Consider the following 10,739-nt stretch of genomic DNA (forward strand, 5'->3'; position numbering starts at 1 on the left):
GGGGGCCCCTTGCTTGGGCCCCCTAGCGCGCTCCCCTCGGTGTCCCTTGCCCCTCCCACTGTCTCCTCATCCCTGGGCCGCCCCCTCCCTCCCCTTCCCTGCCTTCCCCTCGCGCGAGGCGCGGCGGTTCGTTCGGTCGGTCGGTCGGTCGGTCCCTCGGTCGGTCCGTCGGTCGGTGGGTGGGTGCGTGGCTTCGGTTCCTCGTCCTCCTTCGGGTCCGTCCCCTGCCTGGGCTCCTTGCTTGGGTCCTGGCTGTCACCCCTCTCCGCACGCACCGCGACCCCGCGCCGAGCCCTCCCTCCCGTCGCCCTCCTCCAGGCCCCCGTCCCTTGCCAGGCCCCCTTTGCCAGGTCCCTGTCCCCTGATTCTCATCTGGGCCAGGGCGCCTTAAGGGAAACAGGCCCGCCCCTCGCCTGGGCCCCTTGCTCTCCCTGGGCCCTGGGTCCCACAGCCTGAACCTTGACACCTGGCCATAGACCTGGGCCTCGAGCCCCCCTCCCCCTGTTGGCACCACCTCCCTCCCCTCCAGGGCCCTGTCCACACCCACCCCCCGCCCCCACCCCCAGCCCCCTGCTCCAGCCCTCAGCCCCCGGCTCCGCCGTCCCCGGCCTGGCTCCTGGCTTGAGCCTGGGCTGGCCCTTGAGGCTCTGCGCGCTCCTGGGCTTTGGAAACGGGGCCCTTGCTCGGCCCGCCTCCCCGCTGCCCTTGGCTCGCGTGCACTGCCCTGTCCTGGTGCCGCCCGCCTGCTCGCCCTGGGCCTTCCCTGCTTTGCCCTCGCCGCTTGGCCCCCATCTAGGTCCCTAGCCTGGGCTCCTTGCTTGGGTCCCGGCCCCCCGCCCCTCCGCCCCCACCGCGGCCCGCACTGTCCCTGCCCCTGCCCCTGCCAGACCCCTTTGCCTGACTGACCCCTCTGCCAGGAGGCTCCCCTGCTCCGAGGCAGCGGGCTTGGCCTCCTGGCCCCTCCAGGCTCCCTAGGGGACAAGGTCGCCCGGCCCCTTGCCTTGCCTGGTCCCTTTGCCCTCCCTCGGCCCAGGGCCCCTGCTCCCCAAGCCCGCCCCCGCCCCCGCCACCCCACCACCCCCCACCACACCCCACCCCCGGCAGTGGACCTGTGCCTTGAGCCTACCTCCCTCGTTGCCATGGCCTGCCTGCCCTGCCCTCCCAGGCCCTGTCCTTTCCCTTGAGTCCTTGAGTCCAGCCGGGCCCTCACACGTGGTGTCCCTTTCCAGGGCCTGGCTCCTTGCTTGAGCCCAGGCTGCTCTTCTGGAGGACCCTGTCCCTGTCCCAGGATCTCAGGCCCCTTGCTTGGGCCCCCTCCCGTGCCTCCCCTCTGTTCCCCTGGTGCTCTGTGGGTCCTTGCGCTGCCCGGGACCACCCCCTCCCCTGCTTGCCCCTGGCCTGGGCTCCTCGATTGGGTCCGGGCTCTCCCCACACCCCGGCTTGGGACCCAGTGTGTCCGCACACGGTGCCCTCCTTTGGCTCTTGTGGGTTCCGGGTCCCTTTCTGAGGAACTACTCCCCGCGGGCAGCGGAGTGGACTTGGCTGGCCTGTGCGCCCTCCAGGCTCCCTATAGGAAACACAGCCCTGGCCCTCGCCCGGCCCCCTGGCTGCCCGAAGCCTGACACCTGGCAGTGGACGTGGGCCGATTTCCCCTGCGCCGGGCCCTTCCCACCCCCGCCCCCTACCCCAACCCAACCCTCCCCAAGCCCGACACTTCGCGCCCCCTTCCCCTGAGCCCCAGTCGGCGTTCCTCGTGTCGCGTGGCGTGCCGTGGCGTGGAGTGCCGTGGCGTGGCGTCGTGTCCCAGCCGGGGGCCCCTTGCTTGGGCCCCCTAGCGCGCTCCCCTCGGTGTCCCTTGCCCCTCCCACTGTCTCCTCATCCCTGCGCCGCCCCCTCCCTCCCCTTCCCTGCCTTCCCCATGCGCGCGGCGCGGCGGTTCGGTCGGTCGGTCGGTCAGTCGGTCCCTCGGTCGGTCCGTCGGTCGGTGGGTGGGTGCGTGGCTTCGGTTCCTCGTCCTCCTTCGGGTCCGTCCCCTGCCTGGGCTCCTTGCTTGGGTCCTGGCTGTCACCCCTCTCCGCACGCACCGCGACCCCGCGCCGAGCCCTCCCTCCCGTCGCCCTCCTCCAGGCCCCCGTCCCTTGCCAGGCCCCCTTTGCCAGGTCCCTGTCCCCTGATTCTCATCTGGGCCAGGGCGCCTTAAGGGAAACAGGCACGCCCCTCGCCTGGGCCCCTTGCTCTCCCTGGGCCCTGGGTCCCACAGCCTGAACCTTGACACCTGGCCATAGACCTGGGTCTCGAGCCCCCCTCCCCCTGTTGGCACCACCTCCCTCCCCTCCCGGGCCCTGTCCACACCCACCCCCCGCCCCCCCCCCCAGCCCCCTGCTCCAGCCCTCAGCCCCCGGCTCCGCCGTCCCCGGCCTGGCTCCTGGCTTGAGCCTGGGCTGGCCCTTGAGGCTCTGCGCGCTCCTGGGCTTTGGAAACGGGGCCCTTGCTCGGCCCGCCTCCCCGCTGCCCTTGGCTCGCGTGCACTGCCCTGTCCTGGTGCCGCCCGCCTGCTCGCCCTGGGCCTTCCCTGCTTTGCCCTCGCCGCTTGGCCCCCATCTAGGTCCCTAGCCTGGGCTCCTTGCTTGGGTCCCGGCCCCCCGCCCCTCCGCCCCCACCGCGGCCCGCACTGTCCCTGCCCCTGCCCCTGCCAGACCCCTTTGCCTGACTGACCCCTCTGCCAGGAGGCTCCCCTGCTCCGAGGCAGCGGGCTTGGCCTCCTGGCCCCTCCAGGCTCCCTAGGGGACAAGGTCGCCCGGCCCCTTGCCTTGCCTGGTCCCTTTGCCCTCCCTCGGCCCAGGGCCCCTGCTCCCCAAGCCCGCCCCCGCCCCCGCCACCCCACCACCCCCCACCACACCCCACCCCCGGCAGTGGACCTGTGCCTTGAGCCTACCTCCCTCGTTGCCATGGCCTGCCCGCCCTGCCCTCCCAGGCCCTGTCCTTTCCCTTGAGTCCTTGAGTCCGGCCGGGCCCTCAAACGTGGTGTCCCTTTCCAGGGCCTGGCTCCTTGCTTGAGCCCAGGCTGCTCTTCTGGAGGACCCTGTCCCTGTCCCAGGATCTCAGGCCCCTTGCTTGGGCCCCCTCCCGTGCCTCCCCTCTGTTCCCCTGGTGCTCTGTGGGTCCTTGCGCTGCCCGGAACCACCCCCTCCCCTGCTTGCCCCTGGCCTGGGCTCCTCGATTGGGTCCGGGCTCTCCCCACACCCCGGCTTGGGACCCAGTGTGTCCGCACACGGTGCCCTCCTTTGGCTCTTGTGGGTTCCGGGTCCCTTTCTGAGGAACTACTCCCCGCGGGCAGCGGAGTGGACTTGGCTGGCCTGTGCGCCCTCCAGGCTCCGTATAGGAAACACAGCCCTGGCCCTCGCCCGGCCCCCTGGCTGCCCGAAGCCTGACACCTGGCAGTGGATGTGGGCCGATTTCCCCTGCGCCGGGCCCTTCCCACCCCCGCCCCCTACCCCAACCCAACCCTCCCCAAGCCCGACCCTTCGCGCCCCCTTCCCCTGAGCCCCAGTCGGCGTTCCTCGTGTCGCGTGGCGTGCCGTGGCGTGGAGTGCCGTGGCGTGGCGTCGTGTCCCAGCCGGGGGCCCCTTGCTTGGGCCCCCTAGCGCGCTCCCCTCGGTGTCCCTTGCCCCTCCCACTGTCTCCTCATCCCTGCGCCGCCCCCTCCCTCCCCTTCCCTGCCTTCCCCTCGCGCGCGGCGCGGCGGTTCGGTCGGTCGGTCGATCAGTCGGTCCCTCGGTCGGTCCGTCGGTCGGTGGGTGGGTGCGTGGCTTCGGTTCCTCGTCCTCCTTCGGGTCCGTCCCCTGCCTGGGCTCCTTGCTTGGGTCCTGGCTGTCACCCCTCTCCGCACGCACCGCGACCCCGCGCCGAGCCCTCCCTCCCGTCGACCTCCTCCAGGCCCCCGTCCCTTGCCAGGCCCCCTTTGCCAGGTCCCTGTCCCCTGATTCTCATCTGGGCCAGGGCGCCTTAAGGGAAACAGGCCCGCCCCTCGCCTGGGCCCCTTGCTCTCCCTGGGCCCTGGGTCCCACAGCCTGAACCTTGACACCTGGCTGTAGACCTGGGCCTCGAGCCCCCCTCCCCCTGTTGGCACCACCTCCCTCCCCTCCCGGGCCCTGTCCACACCCACCCCCCGCCCCCCCCCAGCCCCCTGCTCCAGCCCTCAGCCCCCGGCTCCGCCGTCCCTGGGCTGGCCCTTGAGGCTCTGCGCGCTCCTGGGCTTTGGAAACGGGGCCCTTGCTCGGCCCGCCTCCCCGCTGCCCTTGGCTCGCGTGCACTGCCCTGTCCTGGTGCCGCCCGCCTGCTCGCCCTGGGCCTTCCCTGCTTTGCCCTCGCCGCTTGGCCCCCATCTAGGTCCCTAGCCTGGGCTCCTTGCTTGGGTCCCGGCCCCCCGCCCCTCCGCCCCCACCGCGGCCCGCACTGTCCCTGCCCCTGCCCCTGCCAGACCCCTTTGCCTGACTGACCCCTCTGCCAGGAGGCTCCCCTGCTCCGAGGCAGCGGGCTTGGCCTCCTGGCCCCTCCAGGCTCCCTAGGGGACAAGGTCGCCCGGCCCCTTGCCTTGCCTGGTCCCTTTGCCCTCCCTCGGCCCAGGGCCCCTGCTCCCCAAGCCCGCCCCCGCCCCCGCCACCCCACCACCCCCCACCACACCCCACCCCCGGCAGTGGACCTGTGCCTTGAGCCTACCTCCCTCGTTGCCATGGCCTGCCCGCCCTGCCCTCCCAGGCCCTGTCCTTTCCCTTGAGTCCTTGAGTCCGGCCGGGCCCTCACACGTGGTGTCCCTTTCCAGGGCCTGGCTCCTTGCTTGAGCCCAGGCTGCTCTTCTGGAGGACCCTGTCCCTGTCCCAGGATCTCAGGCCCCTTGCTTGGGCCCCCTCCCGTGCCTCCCCTCTGTTCCCCTGGTGCTCTGTGGGTCCTTGCGCTGCCCGGAACCACCCCCTCCCCTGCTTGCCCCTGGCCTGGGCTCCTCGATTGGGTCCGGGCTCTCCCCACACCCCGGCTTGGGACCCAGTGTGTCCGCACACGGTGCCCTCCTTTGGCTCTTGTGGGTTCCGGGTCCCTTTCTGAGGAACTACTCCCCGCGGGCAGCGGAGTGGACTTGGCTGGCCTGTGCGCCCTCCAGGCTCCCTATAGGAAACACAGCCCTGGCCCTCGCCCGGCCCCCTGGCTGCCCGAAGCCTGACACCTGGCAGTGGACGTGGGCCGATTTCCCCTGCGCCGGGCCCTTCCCACCCCCGCCCCCTACCCCAACCCAACCCTCCCCAAGCCCGACCCTTCGCGCCCCCTTCCCCTGAGCCCCAGTCGGCGTTCCTCGTGTCGCGTGGCGTGCCGTGGCGTGGCGTGCCGTGGCGTGGCGTCGTGTCCCAGCCGGGGGCCCCTTGCTTGGGCCCCCTAGCGCGCTCCCCTCGGTGTCCCTTGCCCCTCCCACTGTCTCCTCATCCCTGCGCCGCCCCCTCCCTCCCCTTCCCTGCCTTCCCCTCGCGCGCGGCGCGGCGGTTCGGTCGGTCGGTCGGTCCCTCGGTCGGTCCGTCGGTCGGTGGGTGGGTGCGTGGCTTCGGTTCCTTGTCCTCCTTCGGGTCCGTCCCCTGCCTGGGCTCCTTGCTTGGGTCCTGGCTGTCACCCCTCTCCGCATGCACCGCGACCCCGCGCCGAGCCCTCCCTCCCGTCGCCCTCCTCCAGGCCTCCGTCCCTTGCCAGGCCCCCTTTGCCAGGTCCCTGTCCCGTGATTCTCATCTGGGCCAGGGCGCCTTAAGGGAAACAGGCCCACCCCTCGCCTGGGCCCCTTGCTCTCCCTGGGCCCTGGGTCCCACAGCCTGAACCTTGACACCTGGCCCTAGACCTGGGCCTGGAGCCCCCCTCCCCCTGTTGGCACCACCTCCCTCCCCTCCCGGGCCCTGTCCACACCCACCCCCCGCCCCCCCCCCCCCCAGCCCCCTGCTCCAGCCCTCAGCCCCCGCCTCCGCCGTCCCCGGCCTGGCTCCTGGCTTGAGCCTGGGCTGGTCCTTGAGGCTCAGCGCGCCCGTGGGCTTTGGAAACGGGGCCCTTGCTTGGCCCGCCTCCCCGCTCCCCTTGGCTCGCGTGCACTGCCCTGTCCTGGTGCCGCCCGCCTGCTCGCCCTGGGCCTTCCCTGCTTTGCCCTCGCCGCTTGGCCCCCATCTAGGTCCCTAGCCTGGGCTCCTTGCTTGGGTCCAGGCCCCCCGCCCCTCCGCCCCCACCGCGGCCCGCACTGTCCCTGCCCCTGCCCCTGCCAGACCCCTTTGCCTGACTGACCCCTCTGCCAGGAGGCTCCCCTGCTCCGAGGCAGCGGGCTTGGCCTCCTGGCCCCTCCAGGCTCCCTAGGGGACAAGGTCGCCCGGCCCCTTGCCTTGCCTGGTCCCTTTGCCCTCCCTCGGCCCAGGGCCCCTGCTCCCCAAGCCCGCCCCCGCCCCCGCCACCCCACCACCCCCCACCACCCCCCACCCCCGGCAGTGGACCTGTGCCTTGAGCCTACCTCCCCCGGTGCCATGGCCTGCCCGCCCTGCCCTCCCAGGCCCTGTCCTTTCCCTTGAGTCCTTGAGTCCGGCCGGGCCCTCACACGTGGTGTCCCTTTCCAGGGCCTGGCTCCTTGCTTGAGCCCAGGCTGCTCTTCTGGAGGACCCTGTCCCTGTCGCAGGATCTCAGGCCCCTTGCTTGGGCCCCCTCCCGTGCCTCCCCTCTGTTCCCCTGGTGCTCTGTGGGTCCTTGCGCTGCCCGGAACCACCCCCTCCCCTGCTTGCCCCTGGCCTGGGCTCCTCGATTGGGTCCGGGCTCTCCCCACCCCCCGGCTTGGGACCCAGTGTGTCCGCACACGGTGCCCTCCTTTGGCTCTTGTGGGTTCCGGGTCCCTTTCTGAGGAACTACTCCCCGCGGGCAGCGGAGTGGACTTGGCTGGCCTGTGCGCCCTCCAGGCTCCCTATAGGAAACACAGCCCTGGCCCTCGCCCGGCCCCCTGGCTGCCCGAAGCCTGACACCTGGCAGTGGACGTGGGCCGATTTCCCCTGCGCCGGGCCCTTCCCACCCCCGCCCCCCTACCCCAACCCAACCCTCCCCAAGCCCGACCCTTCGCGCCCCCTTCCCCTGAGCCCCAGTCGGCGTTCCTCGTGTCGCGTGGCGTGCCGTGGCGTGGCGTGCCGTGGCGTGGCGTCGTGTCCCAGCCGGGGGCCCTTGCTTGGGCCCCCTAGCGCGCTCCCCTCGGTGTCCCTTGCCCCTCCCACTGTCTCCTCATCCCTGCGCCGCCCCCTCCCTCCCCTTCCCTGCCTTCCCCTCGCGCGCGGCGCGGCGGTTCAGTCGGTCGGTCGGTCGATCGGTCCCTCGGTCGGTCCGTCGGTCGGTGGGTGGGTGCGTGGCTTCGGTTCCTCGTCCTCCTTCGGGTCCGTCCCCTGCCTGGGCTCCTTGCTTGGGTCCTGGCTGTCACCCCTCTTCGCACGCACCGCGACCCCGCGCCGAGCCCTCCTCCCGTCGCCCTCCTCCAGGCCCCGTCCCTTGCCAGGCCCCCTTTGCCAGGTCCCTGTCCCCTGATTCTCATCTGGGCCAGGGCGCCTTAAGGGAAACAGGCCCGCCCCTCGCCTGGGCCCCTTGCTCTCCCTGGGCCCTGGGTCCCACAGCCTGAACCTTGACACCTGGCCATAGACCTGGGCCTCGAGCCCCCCTCCCCCTGTTGGCACCACCTCCCTCCCCTCCCGGGCCCTGTCCACACCCACCCCCCGCCCCCCCCCAGCCCCCTGCTCCAGCCCTCAGCCCCCGGCTCCGCTCCCCGGCCTGGCTCCTGGCTTGAGCCTGGGCTGGCCCTTGAGGCTCTGCGCGCTCCTGGGCTTTGGAAACGGGCGGCCCTTGCTCGGCCCGCCTCCCCGCTGCCCTTGGCTCGCGTGCACTGCCCTGTCCTGGTTCTGCCCGCCTGCTCGCCCTGGGCCTTCCCTGCTTTGCCCTCGCCGCTTGGCCCCCATCTAGGTCCCTAGCCTGGGCTCCTTGCTTGGGTCCCGGCCCCCCGCCCCTCCGCCCCGACCGCGGCCCGCACTGTCCCTGTCCCTGCCCCTGCCAGACCCCTTTGCCTGACTGACCCCTCTGCCAGGAGGCTCCCCTGCTCCGAGGCAGCGGGCTTGGCCTCCTGGCCCCTCCAGGCTCCCTAGGGGACAAGGTCGCCCGGCCCCTTGCCTTGCCTGGTCCCTTTGCCCTCCCTCGGCCCAGGGCCCCTGCTCCCCAAGCCCGCCCCCGCCCCCGCCACCCCACCACCCCCCACCACACCCCACCCCCGGCAGTGGACCTGTGCCTTGAGCCTACCTCCCTCGTTGCCATGGCCTGCCTGCCCTGCCCTCCCAGGCCCTGTCCTTTCCCTTGAGTCCTTGAGTCCGGCCGGGCCCTCACACGTGGTGTCCCTTTCCAGGGCCTGGCTCCTTGCTTGAGCCCAGGCTGCTCTTCTGGAGGACCCTGTCCCTGTCCCAGGATCTCAGGCCCCTTGCTTGGGCCCCCTCCCGTGCCTCCCCTCTGTTCCCCTGGTGCTCTGTGGGTCCTTGCGCTGCCCGGAACCACCCCCTCCCCTGCTTGCCCCTGGCCTGGGCTCCTCGATTGGGTCCGGGCTCTCCCCACCCCCCGGCTTGGGACCCAGTGTGTCCGCACACGGTGCCCTCCTTTGGCTCTTGTGGGTTCCGGGTCCCTTTCTGAGGAACTACTCCCCGCGGGCAGCGGAGTGGACTTGGCTGGCCTGTGCGCCCTCCAGGCTCCCTATAGGAAACACAGCCCTGGCCCTCGCCCGGCCCCCTGGCTGCCCGAAGCCTGACACCTGGCAGTGGACGTGGGCCGATTTCCCCTGCGCCGGGCCCTTCCCACCCCCGCCCCCTACCCCAACCCAACCCTCCCCAAGCCCGACCCTTCGCGCCCCCTTCCCCTGAGCCCCAGTCGGCGTTCCTCGTGTCGCGTGGCGTGCCGTGGCGTGGAGTGCCGTGGCGTGGCGTCGTGTCCCAGCCGGGGGCCCCTTGCTTGGGCCCCCTAGCGCGCTCCCCTCGGTGTCCCTTGCCCCTCCCACTGTCTCCTCATCCCTGCGCCGCCCCCTCCCTCCCCTTCCCTGCCTTCCCCTCGCGCGCGGCGCGGCGGTTCGGTCGGTCGGTCGATCAGTCGGTCCCTCGGTCGGTCCGTCGGTCGGTGGGTGGGTGCGTGGCTTCGGTTCCTCGTCCTCCTTCGGGTCCGTCCCCTGCCTGGGCTCCTTGCTTGGGTCCTGGCTGTCACCCCTCTCCGCACGCACCGCGACCCCGCGCCGAGCCCTCCCTCCCGTCGACCTCCTCCAGGCCCCCGTCCCTTGCCAGGCCCCCTTTGCCAGGTCCCTGTCCCCTGATTCTCATCTGGGCCAGGGCGCCTTAAGGGAAACAGGCCCGCCCCTCGCCTGGGCCCCTTGCTCTCCCTGGGCCCTGGGTCCCACAGCCTGAACCTTGACACCTGGCTGTAGACCTGGGCCTCGAGCCCCCCTCCCCCTGTTGGCACCACCTCCCTCCCCTCCCGGGCCCTGTCCACACCCACCCCCCGCCCCCCCCAGCCCCCTGCTCCAGCCCTCAGCCCCCGGCTCCGCCGTCCCTGGGCTGGCCCTTGAGGCTCTGCGCGCTCCTGGGCTTTGGAAACGGGGCCCTTGCTCGGCCCGCCTCCCCGCTGCCCTTGGCTCGCGTGCACTGCCCTGTCCTGGTGCCGCCCGCCTGCTCGCCCTGGGCCTTCCCTGCTTTGCCCTCGCCGCTTGGCCCCCATCTAGGTCCCTAGCCTGGGCTCCTTGCTTGGGTCCCGGCCCCCCGCCCCTCCGCCCCCACCGCGGCCCGCACTGTCCCTGCCCCTGCCCCTGCCAGACCCCTTTGCCTGACTGACCCCTCTGCCAGGAGGCTCCCCTGCTCCGAGGCAGCGGGCTTGGCCTCCTGGCCCCTCCAGGCTCCCTAGGGGACAAGGTCGCCCGGCCCCTTGCCTTGCCTGGTCCCTTTGCCCTCCCTCGGCCCAGGGCCCCTGCTCCCCAAGCCCGCCCCCGCCCCCGCCACCCCACCACCCCCCACCACACCCCACCCCCGGCAGTGGACCTGTGCCTTGAGCCTACCTCCCTCGTTGCCATGGCCTGCCCGCCCTGCCCTCCCAGGCCCTGTCCTTTCCCTTGAGTCCTTGAGTCCGGCCGGGCCCTCACACGTGGTGTCCCTTTCCAGGGCCTGGCTCCTTGCTTGAGCCCAGGCTGCTCTTCTGGAGGACCCTGTCCCTGTCCCAGGATCTCAGGCCCCTTGCTTGGGCCCCCTCCCGTGCCTCCCCTCTGTTCCCCTGGTGCTCTGTGGGTCCTTGCGCTGCCCGGAACCACCCCCTCCCCTGCTTGCCCCTGGCCTGGGCTCCTCGATTGGGTCCGGGCTCTCCCCACACCCCGGCTTGGGACCCAGTGTGTCCGCACACGGTGCCCTCCTTTGGCTCTTGTGGGTTCCGGGTCCCTTTCTGAGGAACTACTCCCCGCGGGCAGCGGAGTGGACTTGGCTGGCCTGTGCGCCCTCCAGGCTCCCTATAGGAAACACAGCCCTGGCCCTCGCCCAGCCCCCTGGCTGCCCGAAGCCTGACACCTGGCAGTGGACGTGGGCCGATTTCCCCTGCGCCGGGCCCTTCCCACCCCCGCCCCCTACCCCAACCCAACCCTCCCCAAGCCCGACCCTTCGCGCCCCCTTCCCCTGAGCCCCAGTCGGCGTTCCTCG

Source organism: Marmota flaviventris, chromosome 11, assembly GCF_047511675.1.
Source record: "Marmota flaviventris isolate mMarFla1 chromosome 11, mMarFla1.hap1, whole genome shotgun sequence".
NCBI classification, from domain to species: domain Eukaryota; kingdom Metazoa; phylum Chordata; class Mammalia; order Rodentia; family Sciuridae; genus Marmota; species Marmota flaviventris.